Here is a 24,804-nt window from a genome sequence, read left to right as displayed (position 1 = left end):
GAGACATAGATGAACTGAGTGGATGCATAAACATGACCCAACATTCTTCTGCATTCAAGAAGCACATCTCAACCACAAGGACAGACATTGCCTCAGAGTAAAAGGCTGGGGAAAAATATTCCAAGAAAATGGTCACAAGAAACAAGCTGGGGTAGCCATTCTAATATCTAATAAAATAGACTTTCAACCAAAATTAATCAAAAGGGATGAGGATGGACACTTTGTACTCGTCACAGGTAAAGTCAATCAAGAAAACATCACGATTTTGAACATCTATGCTCCTAATACAAGGGCTCCCACATTTGTAAAAGAGTTATTAACAAAGCTTGAACCACTCATCGATACCCACACATTAATAGTGGGAGACTTCAACACCCCACTTTCACTCAAGGATAGGTCTTTGAATCAAAAACTAAGCTGGGAAATAACTTCATTAACCAATGTCATGAATCATAGGGATCTAACAGATATCTACAGAACTTTCCACCCAAACGCAAAGGATTATACCTTTTTCTCAGCTCCCCATGGAACGTTCTCTAAAATTGATCATATAGTTGGTCACAAAGCAAACCTCAACAGATACAAGAAGATTGAAATAATACCTGGTATCTTATCAGATCACCATGGTCTAAGGCTAGTCTTCAACAGCAACAGAAATAACAAAAAGCATACTAACACGTGGAAACTAAACAACTTTCTACTTAATGACTCATGTGTCATGGAAGAAATGAGGGAAGAAATAAGGGTTCCTGATATTCAATGAAAATGATGGAACAACATACCCAAATTTGTGGGACACATTGAAAGCAGTGCTAAGAGGAAAATTCATAGCACTAAGTGCCTTTAAAAAGAAAATGGAAATATCCCACATAAACAACTTAACAACACATCTGGAAGCTTTAGAAAAAAAGGAAGCAGAAACACCTAAGAGGAGTAGACGCCTAGAAATAATCAAACTCAGGGCTGAAATCAATAAATTAGAAACAAAGAGAACAATCCAAAGAATCAACAAAACCAAGAGCTGATTCTTTGAGAAAATTAACAAGATAGACAAACCGTTAGCCAATCTAACTAAAAGACAGAGAAACAAAATCAGAAATTAAAAAGGAGACATAACAACAGACCCCGAATAAATACAAAGAATCTTAAGAACCTAGTTTAAAGGCATTTATGCCACAAAATTTGAAAATCTAAGGGACATGGACACTTTCCTCAACCAATTCCATTTGCCAAAATTGAATCAAGACCAGATAAACAAATTAAATAGCCCTATTTTGTCTATAGAAATAGGAGCAACCATTGATAGTCTCCCAACCAAAAAAAGCCCAGGGCCAAATGGTTTCAGCAGAATTCTACCAGTCCTTCAAAGGGGACCTAATACTGATACTATTCAAGCTATTCCAAAAGAGAGAAATGGATGGAATATTACCAAATTCATTATTTGAGGCCACAATCACATTGACCCACAAAGACCCAACAAAAAAAGATAATATCAGACCAGTTTCTCTTATGAACATTGATGCAAAAATACTCAACAAAATACTCACAAAGCGAATACAACAGCATATCAAAGACATCATTCACCATGACCAGGTAGGCTTCATTCCAGGCATCCAGGGATGGTTTAACATACGGAAATCCATCAATGTAATCCACCATATAAACAAATTGAAATAGAAAAACCACATGACTATCTCTTTAGATGCATAAAAAGCATCTGACAAAATCCAACACCCATTTATGTTTAAAGTTCTGGAGAGATTGGGAATACAAGGCACTTATCTAAACATAATAAAGGCTATATACAGCAAACCAATAGCCAACATTAAAATAAATGGAGAGATGCTCAGGAAAATCCCTCTAAAATCAGGGACAAGACAAGGCTGCCCACTTTCCCCATATCTCTTCAATATAGTTCTTGAAGTTCTAGCCAGAGCAATAAGACAGCAAAAGGAGATCAAGGGGATCCAAATGGGAAAGGAAGAAGTCAAATTATTCCTATTTGCAGATGATATGTATATATAAGTGACCCCCAATATTCCACCAGAGAACTCCTACAGCTGATAAACACCATCAGCAAATTGGCAGGATACAAAATAAACTCAAAAAAGTCAGTAGCTTTCCTATATACAAGTGACAAACTAGCAGAGGAAGAAATTAGGAAATTACTCCCTTCACGATAGCCACAAGCAATATAAAATATCTAGGAATAACCCTAACCAAGCAAATGAAGGACCTATTGAAAAAAAACTTTAAATCTCTGAAGAAAGAGATTGAAAATGACATCAGAAGATGGTAGGTTGTACCTTGTTCGTGGATCGGGAGAATTAATATAGTAAAAATGGCCATCTTATCAAAAGCAATTTACAGATTCAATGCAATCCCTATCAGAATAACTACAAAATATTTTGAAGATATTGAAAGAACAATTCTCAACTTCATTTGGAAAAACCAAAAGCCCAAAATAGCAAAAACAATCCTTTACAATAAAAGATCCTCGGGAGGAATCTCCATACCTGATCTCAAGCTGTACTATAGAGCAACAGTAATTAAAACAGCATGGTACTGGCACAGCAATAGGCTAGTGGATCAATGGGATCAAACTGAAAACCCAGAGATGAATCCACACACAATTGGTCACTTGATTTTTGACAAAGAAACCAAATCCATTCAATGGAAACACGACAGCATCTTCAACAAATGGTGCTGGTCTAACTGGATGTCTACATGTAGAAAAAGGCAATTAGACCCCTATTTGTCACCATGCACAAAACTCAAGTCCAAATGGATTAAAGACCTCAACATAAAACCAGAGACATTCATCCAGTTAGAGGAAAAAGTGGGGAAGTGTCTGGAACACATAGGCACAGGAGACAACTTCCTGAACAGAACACCAACAGCCCAGGCCTTAACATCAACAATTAATAAATGGGACCTCATGAGGCTGAGAAGCTTCTGTAAGCAGGTGACACTGTCAAGAGAACAAAGTGACAGCCTACAGACTGGGAAAAGTACTTCACCAACCCTTCATCTGACAAAGGTCTAATATCCAAAATATATAAAGAACTCAAGAAATTAAACACCACCAAACCAAATAACCCAATAGAGAAATGGGGCTCAGAACTAAACAGAGAATTCTCAACAGAGGAATATCAAATGGCTGAGAAACACTTAAAGAAATGCTCGACCTCCGTAGTCATCAGAGAAATGCAAATCAAAACGACACTGAGATTCCATCTTACACCTATCAGAATGGCTAAGATCAATAACTCAACTGACACCACATGCTGGCGAGGAGGTGGAGAAAGAGGAACACTCCTTCATTGCTGGTGGGAATGCAAACTAGTACAACCACTTTGGAAAGCTATCTAGTGCTTTCTCAGAAAAATAGGAATGGGGCTTTCTTATTCCACTCCTTGGAATATACCCAGAATATGCACTACCACACAACAGGGACATATGCTCAACCATGTTCATAGCTGCCTTATTCATAATAGCCAGAACATGGAAACAGCCTAAGTGTCCATCAGTAGAAGAATGGATAAAGAAACTGTGGTACATTTACACTATGAAATACTACTCAGCTATTACACAAGGAATTCTCCAAATTTGTGGACAAATGGATTGACCTAGAAATTATCATAATGAGTGAGTTAACCGAGAAGCAGAAAGACTCAAAGGGTATATACTCACTTATATCAAGACACTAGTACCAGGGGTATGTCCCCATGAAAAACTTTACCTACCAGGAAAGTGGGTCAGAGGGGAGGACATCCTATTGAGACTTTAGGTGTGAGAAGCCTGGGAGAATGAGGAAATAGAAGGATCCAGAGGGTCCTGAAAAACTACAGGCGGGTCTGGGCCCTGGGGTCCTCCTCAAACTATGGCACCAGCCAAGGAAAATATAGGCAGTAAACTTTGAACCCCTACCCAGACTAGCAGATGGACAGGACATTCTCCACCGTTAAGTGGAGAAGGTGATCTGACTTTCACACAAACTCTGGTTCCCCATATTTGACCATGTCCCTGGATGGGGATGCCTGGTGGCACTCAGAGTAAGGATAATAGGTCACCAAGAAGAGACTCGATACCCTATGAGCATATACAGGGGGAGGAGGTCCCCTTCAGTCAAAGACATAGGGGAGGAGAATGGGTGGGGGGAAGCGGGAGGATATAAGGGATCTCATTTGCCATCCCATCCCATGCATCCTCCCATTCCTCCCTCCATCCCGCTTTTATCCCATTCCCCTTCCCTATGACTGTGACTGAGAGGGACCTCCTCCCCCTGAATATGATGCTAGGGTATCAAGTCTCTTCTTGGTAGTCTGCTATCCTTCTTCCGAGTGCCATTGAGCCTTCCCAACAAGGGGACATAGCCAAATATGGGGCACCAGAGATCATGTGAAAGTCAGTCCCCAGTCTCCACTTAGCTGTGGAGAATGTTCTGTCCCTTGGCTAGATCTGGGTAGGGGTTTGATGATTACTTCACGTACTGTCTTTGGTTGGCACCTTAGATTGAGCAGAACCCCTTGGCCCAGATCCACACGTCATAGTGTTCTTCTTGTAGGTTTCTAGGACCCTCTGGATCCATCTATTTCCCTATCTCCTATATTTTTCTCACCTAGAGTCTCAAGAGGATGTCCTCCACTCTGTCCCACTTATCTGATAAGTGAAGACTTTCATGGGACCTGCCCCTTGGTGTAGTGTCCAGGTATATACCATTTGACTCTCTCTGCTTCTGGGTTAGCTCACTCATTATGTTGGGCTCTTTTAACTGTACTACCTAGAATAATTACTGAGTGGTGGTGCTGAAAACAGAAGAAAGAAATTGACTACTTATGTTTTGGTCAAGAAGCAGACATTTCAGGGATGTCCTTGGGTGTTTTATGTTTTTTGTTTTGTTTCCAAAGAAATTGTAGTATATTCATTTTCCCTTTATAAGCAAAAATTATTATCTAACAGAGCCACTATCTGACTAATTCTTTAAATAGTCATATCATCATGTAATTTATTAACAAATATGTATATTTTATATATGGCATGATATTGATTATATTTTTAACTTAATATGACATTATTCACATAATACCATGCAAATTCCTAAGGTCTTTTGACACTGTTATCCAAGTAATTTACTGACAATCATAAGTGAACAGTGAATAAATATGGTAACTTAGAGAATATCTTCAGGGAATTATATTTAGAGTTCACATTTAACATGTCTTATTACTTAGAGCAGTTAAAAACCCAAGCATAATGAGCGTAGTAAATTAGTGATGAAAAACGTAAAAGAAACTAATGGATCCAAAGAATATCATAGATCATGACATGTTATTTCCAGACTGTTAACTATGACTGTGGTGAACAATTGCAGGTGATTAAAATTCCCATGACTTCATAAAGCATTAATTAGACAATGAATGTCAAAAGAAAATCATGAATAGAGCATGACCACCTGTATTGGAATTCCTCCCCCTAAAGAATGGTAAAAATGTAAATGTATGTCAATTAACAGAGCCTTATGAATTAGAATACTAAATACAGATGTCTTGAATTCTAACTATATAAGTAATATGGAATTATTCTGTCCATACTGCTATCATACTGCAATAAATTAAAGGAGAGAGTACGGGAATAAAATTTCTTTAATCATTTGCGATGAGTAATTTGAATGTCACCCTTGCTGCTGAAGTATGATTATATTCGGCTACATGACCAAATGCTACCCTGAGTAATTCTTTCTGGGTGTTTTGGATAAAACTGTGTTTTAAATCAGTGTATTTTGAATAAAGGAGATCACTTTTATGAGAACAGACCTTACTAATAAGTGAAGGCTTGAATAGGACTCTGAAAATGGCTTGGATGTCAACATTGGTCTTAGCTCATTATTTACTCTAACAGCACATGCAGAAGAGCGGGGGCTTCCTGTATTATGTGATAATAGCAGCAATTCTTAAAACAGTTTATTTTTCACCAGGCATGGTGGCACATGATCTTAATCCCAGCACTCAGGAGGCAGATGCAGGTGGATCACTGTGAGTTCAGTGCCAGGCTGGTCTACAAAGCGAGCCCGGGGTGGCCAAGATAACATAAAGAAACCCTGTCTCGGTGAGCAAAGAAACTGGGACATGTTTCAGATGGGTGGTAAAACCTCACAGGACATTATATCAGCAATAGGGCTTCATGCTTACTTCAGAAATGAAGGAAGGTTGACCTTACATGACAGGTAGTAGAGGTAGAGTACTAATTGTTCAATGTGACAATAAATTTCAGGTCCAATGCACCTGAATAAAATTATCTTATAAATCCAAGCATAATGTATACCCTATTGCAATACATGAAAATCCTATCTTAATCATTGTACACAACAGTGGTTTGTTGCAATTAAACATTAGTTTGTCCAAGATTTATTTTATTCCATTCCTTATAATTCATCAGGTTGGTCACACTTTTCACAGTCTAGAAATGCTCATAACTAAACTTAAACTTCTTTTATTTATGTTATTAATATAACAAGAGAAAGAAACATTTGATAGATCAATAGAGATGATATTTATAAGCATCCACATAGTATAGTATTTTTACAAAGAGACAACCAGTTCAGCCACACCTTAATCTTTGCCCTTAAATAATTTTCAATGTTATTTTCACAACTTGAATTCATAAAGTGGCTATGGTTCTTTAAGAGTATGAACATTTATGAAGAATTATGCATATGTTAATTAGCAAATTTATATAAAACATGCCTAAATTTGATTTTAAAAATATATAAATGTCACTATGTTCCTTGTCATTTATGACCAAATCAATTATGATCATTTAAAAATATTCTAACTATCCTAAACAGGCCAAAACACTTTATTATGATTTATTCATGTTAAAATTATTATTATTTTTATTTTGTTTAAAAGGAGGTCAACTAGAACAGGGAAAATGTAATTACTGAGACTACAAAATACTTCTGACTAGTTCCTCAATGTTTGTTACTCCTCTTCCACCATCTTCTGGTAGCTTTTGAGAATGCAATTCAAAAAAAATTTCCTCCCAAAGTATAGCAATCTTTTGTTTGTTTGTTTCTTATATAAAATGTATTGCGTGTACATGTAACTTACAGTATAATGTGTGCACTCAGATACATACATATGTATTCAATATGCCAGTTGACACTATGTTAAGGAAAATTCTTTTTTTAAACATATGTATTTACATTATTACAGCAAGAAGAACCACAAAGCAATCAAGAATTATTATAAATGTTACATTTATAATGTTTTGGCTATTTGTATTTGTCAGCCAAGTTTTATTTGTTTTATATGTACTTATTATATTTATCATATATTTGCACAATATTAACTAATGGACTATGTTAAAATATAATATATATATTATTATATGTACAATATAAAGTACCTTGTATTTTTTTCCTTTGGTATTTAAAATTGACCACAATTGATTTGGTCATAAAGGAGAAAAACAATTAGTTTCATATTTTCCTTTTTAGAATCAAGTTTAGATACATATTTTATAAAAATTTACTAACCAACATGTACAGTAAATACATATATTTACTGTACATATATATGTTGCATATATATATATGAAGTGAGTAACCATCCATCAGTTTACACATGTTTTGGAAATTGATATACACTGTACTACACATTTCTATGTTTTGTCACACATACATTCGATTACCACTAAAAGGTAATGAATACTGAATAACTTAACCTCTGGGCACCTATTTTTTTCCTCACAAACCTTGAATCTGAAATTCCAATATCAAGGTCCTTCTAAGGCCATCTTTTTTGAAGCCTGTTTCTTGGCCTGCAGTTGGCAGTCCTCCAGACATAAATAAAACAAGAATAAAATTACAGTGTTTTTTACTCTCTAACAATATTTTCTGGTATGAGGACCACATTGTAACAACATCATTGACCATTCATTGATTCTGTAAAGTATCCATCTTGAAATAACCATATTAGGGAGATTAGGTATCTACAATTTTTTTTTTACGAGACATAATTAAATTCATTACAGTAAGTGTGTGATATCAAATATACTTTACCTCAAAATAGCTTTGCAATATATATCATGTATTGTAAACCCTTTATTGTGTTATACAGTAATTTTCTTCTTATTGTTCATTAATAGGTATGAAACACTGTATGTACTTTGCTTACAGATATATTCATCCCATTATGTTTCTACCATTAGAACCCAAGTAATGAATCTCAACCCTTTCCAAGTTCATGTATGGATAGAAAAATAATAATTTTATATCAGATTCTGTAACAAATACACAATATCTTTAGAGCTAAGAGGGCACTGATGCCCAAACCAGTACCAATCAATACCATGAGTGCTGCCTGAGAGGCACAGCAATGGTATTCATGTAACTTGTCCAAGCTACCCTATAACATCAGGTACACTGGAAGTTCCTGACTAAGAGGAACAAAATTCTTAATGAAGAGAACCTGACTAATTACATTAATGTGCTCCCTTCTGTAAAAACAAGACAAAGATACTTAAGAAAAAGTTATGCCATTTTGCCAACTTCCCTTCCTTATAATTCTTTATCGTATTTTATTTTAAAACTTTTCAAATGCTTTACATTAATTTTATAATTATGAACATGTATAGTTTAATATCTTAAATGATTTTTAGTAAAAATCAATATTGAAGTGTGCCTGTATAAAACACATTGCTCCAGAGAAGAATGCAGACAGTTTTGCTTTTATTTTTTAGTCACTTCATAATAAACTTTATTAACTCTAAAAAATTGTTTTCAAAATATATGATATGTTCATATTCTATTTTTATGGACCATCATGTCCTTTTCATATTTATATGCTGACTGTTTACCTTTGGTTTAGTTATATATAAGATGGGGTTATTAAGGGGCTGTTTAATTTAAATTTGGCCTCTAATGTGAAGTTCTATTTAAACAGGCAGTGTTTTTTAAGAGAGATAAAAACATAAGGAATGTCCCTCTCTGCTGTATGAGAAAGAGGCAGAAAGTCCGTAAATCACAAAGGGTGGTCACTTCACAACCTTATCAGGTGGACAAGACAATATTGGATTTATGGACTCAAAGTTGAAAAATAAAATATATTTCTATTGTATAACAAAGCTAGGTCTGGCATTTGGTAATGGTAGTTTGTGCTAATCAATATAACCTTATAACTTTCAAAACACCACACAATTCATTATTATATGCTAAACACATACACACAAACACACAAATAATACTATTAAATGATTAAACTATTTGTATACCAGAAGAATTTTCCTTGTAACTAGCCACATATAACATTCTAAGCTCTTTAGACTCAGGAAACCTAAAAATATCACTGAATGCCTTACTTTTCTGAAAAATTTCAATGATAATTTATGCTAATTTTTTGGCTTTATCAGAAGTTGACACAAAAGGTTAGGCTTCAGAGGCAGTGTCACATTTGCCTGACATGCTTCTAGAATTACTTTGTCTCCTAAAGCAAGTGAGCTCCTTTCCTAAGGCTGACACTTTCAGAGTCTGATATCAGATCAATCTAATTTTGGCTCAGAACAGAGACAGCTTTTTTTACAAGTTGCTAGGGCTTTTGCTCTAGTTTCTTTCTTCCTTTCACCCTCTCTCCATGGTGAGCCCTTTTCTCAGTTATACAATTGTGCCTCTATTTGGCAATTGGGATATATTCTGAAATATGCTTTTCTCTATGCATCCTACAGTCAGGATAGGTCATTATTTAGCTACAAAGTCACTGTACCAACAATTTGAATCGCCCCCCCCCCTTATCCCTAACATTCATATATGTTAGGGATAAAACAAAACATCTCCCTTTAGATACTTTAAACATAGTTCACAATGGCTAAATTCAAATATATAAACCCATACTGCTTGCATTAACATTATGGATATGTAGCAGTAACCATAATGTAACAAAATCAGAGATTTGAAATAACTTTTAAAATGGACACAAATATCTTCATTTTTTATTTTGGAGTATTAAAAAAACAATATAACAAAATTTACATGAGAATCCTTCGAGTGCTACTGTATAAAAATACAGACTAGAAATGAAAAATATGCTTCAATAAGTGAAAGGAAAGTGGCAGCTGGTGTACGTCTTTCTGGAGGCTGAAGGGAAATGCAGTGCTCTAACTTTTACAGAATATAGCAGATATCACATTTCATGATAATGACCCCACACACTCTGGGATGCTCTTTGCAGTAAGATAATTTGCAAATTCAAAAAAGACGGAAATTCCTTTATCACTTCTTTCATAGAAGAAATCTGAAATAAGTTTCAGTGTTGTTAGGACCCATTTGAATATTAAGTAGCCAATTCACCTCAAGTCACTTAGCTTTTTAAAACTTGCAAATACAGTTTGTCGTATAAGGGTGAAGAACATTCTGAAAGATAAAAACATGGCTACCTTTCATAGGTGTTGGAGAACATTATCCATTCTGCCACAAGAAATACATGAAAAATTCTGAAAGACAAGAATATTTTCTTACTTCTATCCAAAAAATATTTCTATTACAGCCCTTGGAAGATTATTTCCTAGATGCCATATTACATCAAGTTGTCTGTCTATAAAACAGAAATTTCTTTTTTATTTAATTTTTTATTAATTTATTCTTGTTACATCTCAATGGTTATCTCATCCCTTGTATCCTCCCATTCTTCCCTCCCTCCCATTTTTCCCTTATTCCCCTCCCCTATGACTGTTCCTGAGGGAGATTTCCTCCCCCTGTATATGCTCATAGGGTATCAAGTCTCTTCTTGGCAACCTGCTATCCTTCCTCTGAGTGTCACCAGGTCTCCCCCTCCAGGGGACATAGTCCAATGTGAGGCGCCAGAGTACGTGAGAAAGTCATATCCCACTCTCCACTCAACACCTTTATTCATTATTCGGTTGAGGGACATCTAGGTTGCTTCTAGTTTCTGGATTTTAAAAATAAAGCTGCTATAAATATTGGGCAAGTATCCTTGTGGTATGGTGGAGCACTTTTTGGAAATATGCCCAGGACCCAGCTGGGTCCTGAAGTAGAATTATTCCCAATTTTCTGAGAAACTGGCAAATTGATTTCCACAGTGGTTGTACAAGTTTGGACTCCCACCAGAAATGGAGGAGGTTTCCTTTTGCTCCACATCCTCACCAGCATGAGTTGTCACTTGAAATTTTCATCTTAGCCATTCTGATGGGTATAAGATGGAATCTTGGACTTAGTTTGATTTGCACTTCCCTGATGGCTAAAGATATTGAGCATTTCTTTAAGTCCTCATCCATTTAGACTTCTCTGTTGAGAATTCTATGTTTAGCTCTGTACCCCAAATTTTAATTGAATAATTTTGTTTAGATCTGTACCTCTTTTTAAATTGGGTTATTTGGTTAATTGATATCTAGTTTCTTGAGTTTTTTAAATATATATATTTGAGATATCAGCTTTACGTCAGATGTGGGGTTGGTGAAGATCTTTTCTTATTCTGTAGGCTGCTGTTTTGTTTTATTGAGGATGTCCTTTACTTGCTTATCATCTAATCTCTATATTCACATATGCATTTTGTAATCCAGTAGGTTTTGATTCTTTTGGGAACCCTAATAAACAGAAGAAACATTTTTTTGTATTGGCTCTGATTAATGATTTCATTTGATCATTAGATTTAGTTCTGAAGCCACTTCTCAAATGTAAGGACATCCATTAAATCAACATATAGTGAATTAAACTGATTGGAAATAAAATCAGAAAATGCTATATATGAATATTAAGTATTTCCTTTTAATGTGTCAATACATAAAGAAATACTAAGCAATATTTAAAGAAATAATACTAAAAATTTTACACACACACACACACACACACACACACACACATATATATATATATATATATATATATATATATATATATATATAAAATGATGGAATTTTCTTATTAATGGGCGATAATGTCTTTTCCAGAGAACATAGTCTATCAAATAAAGACATTGAGAATCAAGTTGCTACAACCTTTAAGGTTTATGCCTTATGGCTAACTTTCATAATTATGAAATGTTCTGTGCTTGCAGCTTAGGTATAGGGTAGTTAGTCATTCAAAGTGTCACCTAGCTTTGAGACCTGCAAGCTACAATAATGTATTTTCATTAGTACAATAGAGACAAGAGTGTTTATGAGTAACCAGCTGCTTTCTAATTATATTTAAGGCTGGTTCTACAAGATGAAATTCATGTTTTGTACTGTTACCTGGGCCAAGAACACATAGCTGTTTAGATTAGAGGCTCTAAGAGAGAACCCAGTGTTATTCTTCAGCTAACTGCAAACAGCAATAAACTCTCCTCTAAATTCTTATCTTCCCATCCATAGAGTAGTACATCTTGCAAGCCTCATCAAAGAAAGTGCTATTGGCAGCAGATTGCGATCAATACAGAGATCCACACTTGGATAACATGCGGAAAATAGGGATCTGTGGAGGGCTCAATTCTACATAGGGCATCTATACCACATTCTCTACTTCAAAGGCTTAGGCATCAGTAGAAAGAGGGGAGAGTCAGCTTTGGTTAGGAGGACGCCCATGCCCCAGAAGACTATCCTACACCTATGAGGAGGACAGCAGCAGTATGTGGGGCCAGTGGCTTTTTCAAAGAGCACAAAATATTGGAGGAGAATGTGTTGAGGGAAATAGGGAAAGAATTTGAGAAGATGTAACGGGGGTGTCAAGTCGATCAAAGCATATGTTATGCATGCAGGAAATTCTCCAACAACACAAATTAAAAAAAAATAGTCAAACAAATATAAGTCACAATGCTTGGACCCAGTATGTGCTAGTGTAGTTCTTTTATGGATAGCTATTCAAGTAGTAAACTGTCTCTGTCATCTTCTCATTTGGAAAGCTACTAGTCTGCACTCCTGGCATATTCAGGTAATCAAGTTTATCCTTTCTCAAGTCTCTGATGGAATTGAAGCCCAGATAGTTTAGTTTTACAAGGAAGCTTAGTTGTTTAGGAGTTAAGATGTTTTTAGGTCTACATAGGTTTTTTTAAGTTGATATAACAAGATGTGATGGAGATTGATTTACACTCAGAATTTAAACACACTAAGATAGGAAAGATGTTTTCTTCAAGGCTGTCAAATGCAAATAGCCAAAACACTAAGAATATAACATATAATTCCTGAGTGTCATGGTTCTTCTTGCTATAGGTAGTTTATTATGTATATGTGTAATAATATAAATGTATATGTAAAAAATTAAAAAAAGGTTTAATTAATTTTTAAAAAATTCCTTAGAAAGTTGACCTCCAGCTCTTCTTAAAAAAAGGTTTCAAGAGCCAAATTATAATTCTTTCTGGTTTTGTGATTTTAAACAATCTAAATTAATATACATAATTGCCATATGTGACAAATGTAGAGAGCCCAAAGCAAAGATGTCAGTGAGAAATGTTTCCACAAATTATGTGGGTAAATAATCCTGCCAGCTACCCAAGACAAGGATTGGCAAACAGGCATCATTCTTTTGCTTAAAGCTTTAGACCATCACCCAAGACTAAATGCAGAGATGAGAAGTAAAAGAAATTGGCCAATGTTTTAATTTTATTTTTTTTATTAATTTATTCTTGTTACATCTCAATGTTTATCCCATCCCTTGTATCCTCCCACTCCTCCCTCCCCCCATTTTCCCATTATTCCCCTCCCCTATGACTGTTCCTGAGGGGGATTACCTCCCCCTATATATTCTCATAGGGTATCAAGTCTCTTCTTGGCTACCTGCTGTCCTTCCTCTGAGTGCCACCAGGTACTATGGTGCCTCACAATGTTTTAATTTTTAAAAATTAAAATAACATTCTTTTTTTTTCCTTTCTTCCCCCAATTCTTCCCATGTCTCCCCTCACTTGAATAGTCCTGGCTTTTTTTTCTGGTTTGTTTAGTGTTGGAAACTTAAGCTATAGCAATGCCTAAACTTCCAAGGAAGTAATAAAGTTTTAGTTATGATCACTTAGATGGAAATTATTCAAATAAGTCAGCAAAAGTTTGCATGAGTAAAGCTGTGTTAAAATAAATTTATGTAAAATTGTTTTTTTTTTCTATATCTAAGCGCACATAGGCATTAGAATTATATCTCATCTCAGAATGAACAGGGTAATACAGTACATATGCTGAAAAGCTACCTGCACACATACAGATACTAATTTCTTCTATATATTTGGAATGTGCAATTACATTGTGGAAAAGCCTATGCATGCCAACAGAAAAGAAAAATGAGATCCTTAATTTTCTATATCATAACACTTTACCGTGGAAAGATCTCCACATACAAATTCAAACTCTTAACATTTTAAATTTGTACTCTAGTATTTGTGTGTGTGTGTGTGTGTGTGTGTGTGTGTGTGTGTGTGTGTGTGTGTGTGTGTGTGTTTGTGTATTCAGGTACCTGCAATCATTTGAAGGGGACAGAAGGAATCCCATACTTGGAACTGGAATTATTGGTATTGTGAGTTGACATTGCTTCTGTGAACTGAACTCAGGTTCCCTGGAAGAGCAAAACCACTGAGCCCCTCATATCAAACATAGTTCATATTTGTGTAGAGATATTTTCACAATCTGTAGCTCTGAACCTGCATGAATTGAACTCCTGTCCTTGCCTTTGATTACCTATGTATTATTTCTGTTTGCTTATAATAACTAAATAGAACTCCTTTTATTTATGTCCTGTGTGTTTTGACTTTAAAACAGTTTTGCATTTTGTAGACTACATTAGGATAATAATTTTGTTATTTTGCTTATAGTATGACATTACAACATTACAAACCATCAGTATATCTTTTGTGAAATCACATCTTATAGGCTGAACTTGAATTCTACAACTAAAGTTTACTGTTTGAATTACTGCTTTCATTTCTTCTTACTGAGCAAAGACTCTTGATCAGGCTTTGCTTCTCACATAAACTTTATGATAGTTGACACAGTATCTTCCAAAAAAAAAAAAAAATGTGGATCTGGAATAATTTCCTCTGCCTTTTCTGAAAAGTCTGTTAAAATGGTATCTGTAAAAGGTGTCTGTGTATTTTACAGAATTTCTGCTCTTGTCTCTGCGACCATTATCTAGGATTCTTATTTTCCTATATCAACATGAACGGTAAAATTATAAAATGCTTACTCACTGAAGTTCTAAAGTTCAGCCATGCCTTTATTATTATGTGCTCCTTACACATAACCAGGGGCAGAGTTTTGGTTGACACACATTGTCTCTGTGTTTGTTGTACCTCAGGGGTTAATAACCAGTACTCACTGTAATGCAGAAATGAGCTCCTCTCTGATACTTACTAACTCTAACTGTAGCCAGCCTTATTGCTGTAACCTTGGTTGTGCTGCTTGTTACTCTGACCTGCCTTAATCTGCTTTACTCTGCACCTTGCTGCTTGCCCTCTGTTTTACCACTAGGTGGTACTCATATATTTTTTTGTGTACTTCAAGTATATAATTTTGCTGCTTTAATAAACAGAATTGAAGTATTTTAGACATATAATGTTTCTAAATACCTACTCAAGTTACTTTAAATGGATTCTATCAAATTTAATTACACCTCTTTATGTATTATGTAAAAATCAAATGTTAAATACTGTTCTGTTTCTGTGTAGAGTACTTGAAATTGATTTTCCGCTGTACCTGCTAGAAGATCAAGTCTTAGAACAAGATCTACAATTATTACACATTATGTGTATATATGAAAATTTGTTCAAATTATAATATTTTTGATGTAGCTTATATTCTTTTTGTATTTTCATCTGTTAGTTGTTTTCAGATACATTTTCTGCATATCCACTTTATATTCCTCCTGAATGTAGTATTTTATATGATAAAACTATTGTGGGTTATTGCACTTTAAATATTATTAAAAATTTATGTTTATTAAGTAAATAAATATGTGTTTATTACCTTTGTTTTTTGTTTAATATAGGAAGAAAATAAATATGTAGTAGTCAATAAACCTCTCCATCGCCATGTAGCTAGACATTTACCTAGGTAGGAGAATACTGTGCTATCAGACTCCTTATTTTCTCTTCATTATGTATCCAAATAACAGTAGTAATTTGTTCTGTAAATCTCTCCACATTTCAGAGTGTAACACATTATAATCGTCCAAAGGATGATGACGATGATAGTAATAAAATACTACTACTACTACTACTACTACTAATAATAATAATAATAATAATAATAATAACATAATACGCTAGCTATTGAATCAACTTTTTTATATATTAGTTTCTTTTCTGTCGTTAGATAGAACACTCTGACAAAATACAGCTTTGAGGAGAATGGATTTATTTTTGTTTACAGCCCACAGAGGACGCAGTCCATCATGACACACATGGTCTCAAAAGCGTGAGGCCAGCGTAGCAGTCAGAAAGCAGTGAGTTTATTTTTAATACTTGGTTTAATGAGCTTGAGAGGTCAGTCCTGTATGACGGCAACAACATTTCATGGGCTGGATTCTGGAGTAACTAAAAAAAGAAATCCAGTTAAGAACTAGTGTGTATGCATAGCTTCACTGTGCTTTACTCTTTACCCTGGATATAATGAGACTAGATGCTGAATGTTCTTAGGGAATGAATTCCCTCCAGCGATGCATAGTAAAATGAAATTGTAACCCAAATAAATCCTTTCTTCTTAAGTTACATGTAAAAGTTTTGGTTCTGCCAGACAAAATCAGAATTACTCTCTGGGCTACCTCTCCCACAGGGAAGGTCTGGCTCACTGTGCGCTTTGCTCTGTGTGTGTGTGTGTGCGTGTGTGTGTGTGTGTGTGTGTGTGCATGTGTTCATGCATTCATGTCTGTGTATGCATGTGTGCCTGCATGCATGTGTGCAGACAAGTGTGTGGGTTTTCATACTTTTATTTTCAATAAAACTTGGCTGCATGCTGAGACCTTGCTTTTTCATCATATATAATCAGCTAATAAATACAACTCACTCCTGCAAACTTCCACGCCCACCTACCAAGGCATAGTCTGAATAATGAGGTAAAAATGTGAATTACTGAGCACAGCTCTTGTTTTGTTTTGTTTCTTCTGATTGGTTGGCTGTTGGTTTAGGATTTGTTTTGCACTCAGAGTCTTGCTAGGTAGCCCTAACTGGCCTGGAATTTGCTAAGACTAGGCTGGCCTTGAGGTTACAGAGATCCACGTGACTTTGTTTGTTGGTATTAAAGGTGAGCTTCACTATAGGAGACTGTATACAGCTTTTGATAGCAGCAGTCGATATGTATAACTTATACTTGGAGGTCAGGATCAATCATAGCCACCAGAAAATTAAATAGTTTTTTGCCTATTGATTAGCGGTCAGAGGAAGGACAGCAGGTAGCCAAGAAGAGACTTGATACCCTATGAGAATATATAGGGGGAGGTAATCCCCCTCAGGAACAGTCATAGGGGAGGGGAATAATGGGAAAATGGGGGGGGGGAGGAATGGGAGGATACAAGGGATGGGATAAACATTGAGATGTAACAAGAATAAATAAATTAAAAAAAAAAAGAAACATCTGCAGTCAAAATTAAATGAATGCAAAGTTTCACTTTGCAGTTTCCACTTTAATGAAATTGTTGGAACTTTCTGTGGAAAAATTTAACCCTTTAACATTAAAGCTCTATTTCAAAGAATAGGAAACAACACTTCTTCTCTGTGTAGTGTAAAATAAATATAATTAGTGTCGTTCGCATTCCTATTGTTTCCTGATTGAGAAAATAAGCAGCACAGGCTGCATATTGACTGAGAGCAACGAAAGCTTCCTAGAAATGTTTTCATAGACCTGAAGTCCATGGACATCTGAATGATGGGGCAACTGAGATTTCAAATAGTCAAAGATCTATCAAGGGAGGAACTGCTCATTTTTACCAGTATTAATCATCTTGGGCTGATGTAAAAAATAATCATTGGCTGGAAAACTGAATCAATATGGAACATTTCACGACAGTTTGAGAGACCAGAAATTCCTGAGTATCCTAAAAAACAAAACAAAAACAAAAACAAACAACAACCCAAAACAAACAAACAAAAAACAAAAACAAAACAAAGAAACAAACAAAAAGGAACCCTCATTCTGGTAAGGGCTCACTCTTGGCTTGAAGACAGCTGCCTTCTCTCTTTGTCCTCAACTTTCACATAAAAACACAAGAAATCTTACATCATTTATTATATGACGCTAGCCAAATTTGATCAGGGCCCGGTTTTACATCTTTTAACTTCTTTAGAAGTGCACCTCCATGCACCAGCACACAACAGGGACATATGCTCAACCATGTTCATAGCAGCCTTATTCATAATAGTCAGAACATGGAAACAGTCTAAGGATCCCTCAGTAGAAGAATGGATAAAGAAACTATGGTACATTTACACTATGGAATACTACCCAGCTGTTAAAAACAAGGAATTCCTGAAAATTGTGGACAAATGGATTGAACTGGAAATGATCATAATGAGTGAGTTAACCCAGAAGAAGAAAGAGTCATATGATATATACTCACTTATATCCGGACACTAGGCCAAGGAGCATGTCCCAAGAAAGTCTTTGCTCACCAGAAAAGTGGGAAAGAAGGGAAGACATCTTATTGGGACTCTAGGTGAAAGAATTATGGGAGAATAGCAAAGTAGAAGGATCCAGGGGGTGCTAGAAACCTACAAGAAGGACATTATGACAGCATGTGCAGTAAACATCAAACCACTACCCAGATCCAGCCAATGGACAGGACATTTTCCACAGCTAATAGGAAAGTATGGACTGACTGTCACACAAACTCTGGTGCCCCATTTTTGACCACGTCTCCTTGATGTGGAGGCCTGGTGGCACTCAGAGGAGGAGAGCAGGCTACCAAGAAGAATCTTGATACCCTAGGATCATATACAGGAGGAGGAGGTTCCCCTCAGTCACAGTCATAGGGGAGGGTAATAGGGTGAAAGCGGGAGGAAAGAAGGAATGGGACGATACAAGGGATGGAATAACAATTGAGATGTAATATGAATATTATCAATAAGTAAAAAGAAAAGGAAAAAAATAAAGAAGTGCATCTCCAGAGGCAATATTGAAGGTTATACATTAATACATGAATTTAAGCTATAGACAGCAATAGCAGTGAATACTGTATCCACTCCCAAATTAATATAGTCCAGAAATTAATTTTATGCAAAAGACCAGAATAGTAAGTGAGGCGTTTTGTAAGTACCTGGAAAGGAGTTTGGTGGGGTAGGTATTAAATGTAACAACACAGATCCATGTTTAGAATAACCACCTATAAAAATAAGAAGTAAAACAAAATATGTATTTTCTCTAATGCAAGCATTCCAATAGAACCAACCAACTTCATGCAGCTTTTCTTCCAGTGGTTAATACTGTTAACTCGTACATCTAGTTCATTTAATATGTTACTATTCTGTTTATGTTTTAGAAAACCAAGCAAATTCTGTTAGAAACAAATATGAAATGTAGAACATCTAAGAGAATTCATCACAAAACAATTGACCTGACACAAGCATGATCCATTTTACTACTATCCCACACCTTAATTAAATATCCATTCTCACAAAGTTTTCATATTTCCATTCCTACAAATTAATATTTCTGTTAGAGTGGATCATAACCTTTTTTTCCCCAAGAGAGTTTATCTATGTAGACTTGGCTGTCCTGCACTTGCTTCATAGACCAGACTGGCCTCAAAGTCACAGAGATCTGCTTGCCTCTGACTCTTGAGTGCTGGAATTAAAGGCATATGCTACCACACCCCGGCTTGGAGCATAACTTTAATAGATGACATTTTGTGACTCTTTTTTTTTTTTTTTTTTTTTTTTTTTTTAGCTAGCAGGAACTGATATAAACTCTGTGAGTACAACGGAGGTATGGCTGATTCCCTGGGTGGATAAACAATATCTCACAAGATAACAGCCCAGAATTCCTAAGAGTCTACTCAGTGTACAAGGTTTCTCTCACAAAGGAATGAAAAGGATGCTTCCAATTCAAGAGCACTCATGTCAAAGTACTCAAGGTCCCCAACCTCATCACAGTTTTTCCACATGTTTCCTAGATCAATTCCCATTATTCCAGTTGTTTTCCTCATCAGTGATCTAATCATACCATAAATATCTGTGATTTTGATTATAGTTTTTATTCAATGTGTCTTATAATACATACACTGGTTATGGAAGGCTTTAGCTTTGGCTTTTTAGTAACTGTGGTCTATAAAAACAGTTCCTCTTCAGGATGGAAATAAGTCAGATGTCTAGGGGAGGGGAACAGGACAGAAAAGAAGGAGGGTAGGAACAGGAAGATAGATTCAAAGGGATTATAGTTAAGATATATAATTCAAGATGTAATGTAATTACATTATAATTATAATAAAATATATACTGCAAGTAGAACAATATGATAGGCAGATTTGGGCCCAGGGGTCCCACTCAAACTAAGGCACCAGCCAAAGACAATACAGGAGGTAAACTTTAAACCCCTTCCCAGATCTAGCCAATGGTCAGAATATTCTCCACAGTTGAGTGGAGAGTGTGATATGACTTTCTCATGTACTCTGGTGCCTCACATTTGACCACGTCCCCTGGAGGGGGAGACCTGGTGGCACTCAGAGGAAGGACAGCTGGTAGCCAAGAAGAGACTTGATACCCTATGAGAATATACAGGGGGAGGTAATCCCCTTCAGGAACAGTCATAGGGGAGGGGAATAATGGGAAAATGGGGGGGGAGGAATGGGAGGATACAAGGGATGGGATAAACATTGAGATGTAACAAGAATAAATTAATTAAAAAAAGAAAAAAATAAATAAAATATGTATAAAATGCTCACATGTATCACAAACAAGATTGCTGCCTCTGGACACTTAGTTATTTAATTAGTCCTATGTTATAATGGTATTTTGTTGTTGTGGTTGAGGAATAACTGCCCATTGATCACTCAGACATCATATTCAGATAGGTGGAAGGAAATTTCTTGCAAGCTTAGCAAAGTCTGAGTGATCAGTGACATAGTCTGGATTCAAGAACCAAGACTGTGGCCCTGAGCTGTTCTGAGTGAGTTTTGAAAGGAAAAATATCATAACTAAGCAGGAAGAATAACTTCTGTTTCAGGTAAATTATGCCTAGATAGCCAGATAAAGCATTGTAAGCTAATTGACTGGGACTTAGCGTATGGGAGCTTGGGAGACTTTCCAGTTCCTGACCATTCTAGGAGAAAGAAACATAGCAAGGTATCATAGTTTGTTTAAGGAAAAATACATTTGCCATTAATTTAAGAAGAATATATTTATCATTTCTGTTATTATTTTATTATTGTAAGTTAAAAGGTATTCTTATGTGAGGCAGGCAGAGCCTTAGGAAGTGAACTTAATTTTACCTTATGACAAAATAGAAACTAAAGAGCAAATGGCTGCAGTTATGCTAAAAGCTAATGCATGTCTAAACATTATGTGTCTCTTACTTCTTCATTAAAACATGCTGAACTATCAGTGCTTTCCTTACTGCTATGATAGCTTTGTTAGCATCTATAAATATATTTAATCATATCATAAACATATTTCCATAAACCCTGAAGAAAAACTCACACTATGAGTCAATTCTACCATCAATCATTCAGGCAGAGTTCTCTACGGACTTGCATTCCGATCACTGACATTTTTTTTTCCCTGTTATATATTCATTGCAGCTTTATTTAGAATAGCCAGAATCTGGAAACAACCTAGATGTCTCTCAATTGAAGAAGGGATAAAGAAACTGTGGTACTTTTACACAATAGAATAGTATTTAGCTGTTAAAAACAAGGAAAGCTTGAAATTTGCAGGCAAATGAATGACACTGGAAAACATGCTGAGTAAGGTAACACAGGCTCAGAAAGACATGCATGGTATATACTACCTTATAAACAGATATTGTCCACATAATACAGGATAACCACATTACAATACACAGACCTAAAGAAGGTAAATACCAAGGAAAACCCTAGGAAAGATGCTTAATTCTCATTCAGAAGGACAAACAGAATAGACACCAGAGGGACCGAAGGCAAGGAACAGGAAAGCAGCCTACTATAGAAATCCTCTGAAAGACTCCACCATACTGGGGATCAAAGCAGATGTAGAGACTCACAACCAAACTTTGAGGGTAAAATGCAGGGAGTCTTATGGAAGAGTTGGGGGATAGAAGGATCTGGAGGGGACAGGAGCTCAGCAGGTTGACCAATGGAGCCATCAAATCTTGGCAATGGGGGTGGACATCAAGAGACTGATGCGCCAACCAAGGACCATGAATCATGAGGATCTAGACCTCCTACTCCAATATAATCCAGACACAGCACAATCTCTCTATGGGCAGAATAATATGGGGAGTATAGAATACCTTGGGCGTGGTCTCTGGTGCCCACTTGTTGATCACTTCCCACTGGCAGAGCAGCTTTGCCAGACCACAGCGGAAGAGGATACAGGCAGTCCAGATGAGACTAGATAGCGTGGGGTCAGATGATAAAGGAGGCGGGCTCCTCATTTCTTTGGACTAAGGGAGGGGGAGGGGAAGTGAGGGAAGGAGGGTGGGACTGCAAAGAGATGAGGGAGGAGGCTATAATTGGGATATAATGTGAACAAATTAAAAATAAAAAAAAATAATTTTTATTTCAATATACATTTCAGTTCACTTTACATCCTGATTTCATCCTCCCTCCCTCATTTCCTCCCATCCCACACTCATACCCATTTTTCTATTTCTCCATTCCCCTCTCCCCTTATCCTCAGAGAAGAGGAAACCCTGTCCCATGGGTATTAGCCCATTCTGCTACATCAAGTTGCAGCAGGACTAGGCACATTCTCTCCCACTGAGGGTGAGACAAGGCCACCCTATCTATGTGAAAGGGATTGAAAAGCTAGCAACACAGTCAGGGACAGTCCCAGCTCGAATTACTAGGGGACCTACATGAAAAATAAGCTTCACATCTGCTTCATATATATTAGAGGGCCTAGGTCCAGCCCAGGCATCCTTCTAGGTTGGTGGTGTAGTCTCTATGATCCCTCATTTGCCAGGTGAATTTACTCTGTAGTGTCCTCAAACCCTCCTACTCCCTCAATCCCTCCCCCAACCCTTTTATAACACTCTCTGAGCTCCTACTATTGTTTGCCTGTTGGTCTCTGCATCTGTTTCTATCAGCTGCTGGATGAGAGCTCTCATCCAGAGCTGCTTCAGTCTGCAAGCATGACAAAGTATCATTAATAGTGTGGCTGGAGCTAGAAAATATCACGCTGAGTGAGGTAACCCAGATGCAGAAAAACATACATGGTATGTATTCACTTATAAGTGGATATTAGCCATAAAATACAGGATAACCAGGCTACTATACACAGACCCAAAGATGCCATGTAAGAAGGAGGCCCAAGAGAGGATGCTTGAATCTCACTCAGATGTGGAAGTATATGGAAAAAGGGAGAAAGATAGAGAGGGAAACTAAGGTGAGAATCAGGAGTGGGGAGAAAGGAAGGCTGGGAGAGAGAAGAGAAATCAGTTGAGAGGGCCACATCTTGGACAAGGAGAGGCTTCTGAGTCTATGGGTCTGACCCTAACTGAATCTGAGAAGGACGCCTCCTGTATCCAGGAGGGACTTCAAATGGAGAGAGAGAGCGACACCAATTCACCCACAAAACCTTTGACCCAAAATTTGTCCTGCCTACAAGTAGTGCAGGCATAAAGATGGAGCAGAGATGGAGGAAATGGACAACCAATGACTTGCCCAACTTGAGACCCACCCCATGGGAGAAAGCCAACCCCTCATACTGTTAATGAGGCTCTCTTATGCTTGCAGACAGGAGCCTACCATAACAGTGTTTTGAAAGTCCTGAATCTGCAACATGCTTTGATAGAATGTGCATCTAGGAAAGATATAAGAAAAGTGCAAATGTAAGATGTACATTCTATCAATGCATGCTGCAGTTTCAGGACTTGCCACTGTTAGAATGCCTTTACATCTAGTGGAGGACAGGGGTTTTGTTATAATCAGGCATTCAGTTGATGGGATAAAGCCCTCACTCACTGAACAGAACAGTCTGCTGTGCACAAAGTCCACAGAGTGAAGTTTTAATCTTATAAAAAAAAAAAAACAAAAACCTCTTCCAAAAAAGTATTTTTAAAAATCTTGTCAACTAACTGAGGACTGTGAACCTGACAAATCAACAGATAAACATAATCGTCACATCTTACCCTGGCAGGTGGCATAAAATATCATACTTCTCCTGTATGGCAAAGTATCTTTTTACTTCAAGAAATTTTACTGTGTCTAAGATATTTGCACAGGGTGTTACTTTTATTTATTATTAAATTATTATTCCTATTTTCCATTTCTCCAAAGTTAGTGGAACAAACATTTCTTATTTAATATAAATATTATCATCATATGGATTATTCAGTTTTTAGTATAGTAAGAACTCTTAATCCAATACTTAGAACAATAATATTTCTTCCTCTCTCAACAGAAGACTTTATGGGTTTAGTTCAAGATTTTTCTTTTGTTATTTGTTTTTATTCAATTTAGGACTCTGTCCTGAAGTAGCTGCTTCTCTGTGGGAGGTCATACAATTATATGGCGGACCTCAAGAAAAACAAACATATTGTGGCTCTGTTTGAAATAAAGTATTAGGCTTGAGTATGGTCCTGCTCTTCCCAAAGTCCACTGCTAAAAGACATTCACGTGGAAACACTAAGAGTCAACAGTGTTGTATGTCTGCAGAGATGTGTATGCACACCTACTCTCTGGGAAATTACTGGAGTCACCTATCAAAG

This window comes from Acomys russatus, chromosome 9 (genome assembly GCF_903995435.1).
Source record: "Acomys russatus chromosome 9, mAcoRus1.1, whole genome shotgun sequence".
NCBI lineage: Eukaryota > Metazoa > Chordata > Mammalia > Rodentia > Muridae > Acomys > Acomys russatus.
The sequence above is the reverse complement of the archived record's forward strand: the minus strand, read 5'-3'. Positions refer to the sequence as shown.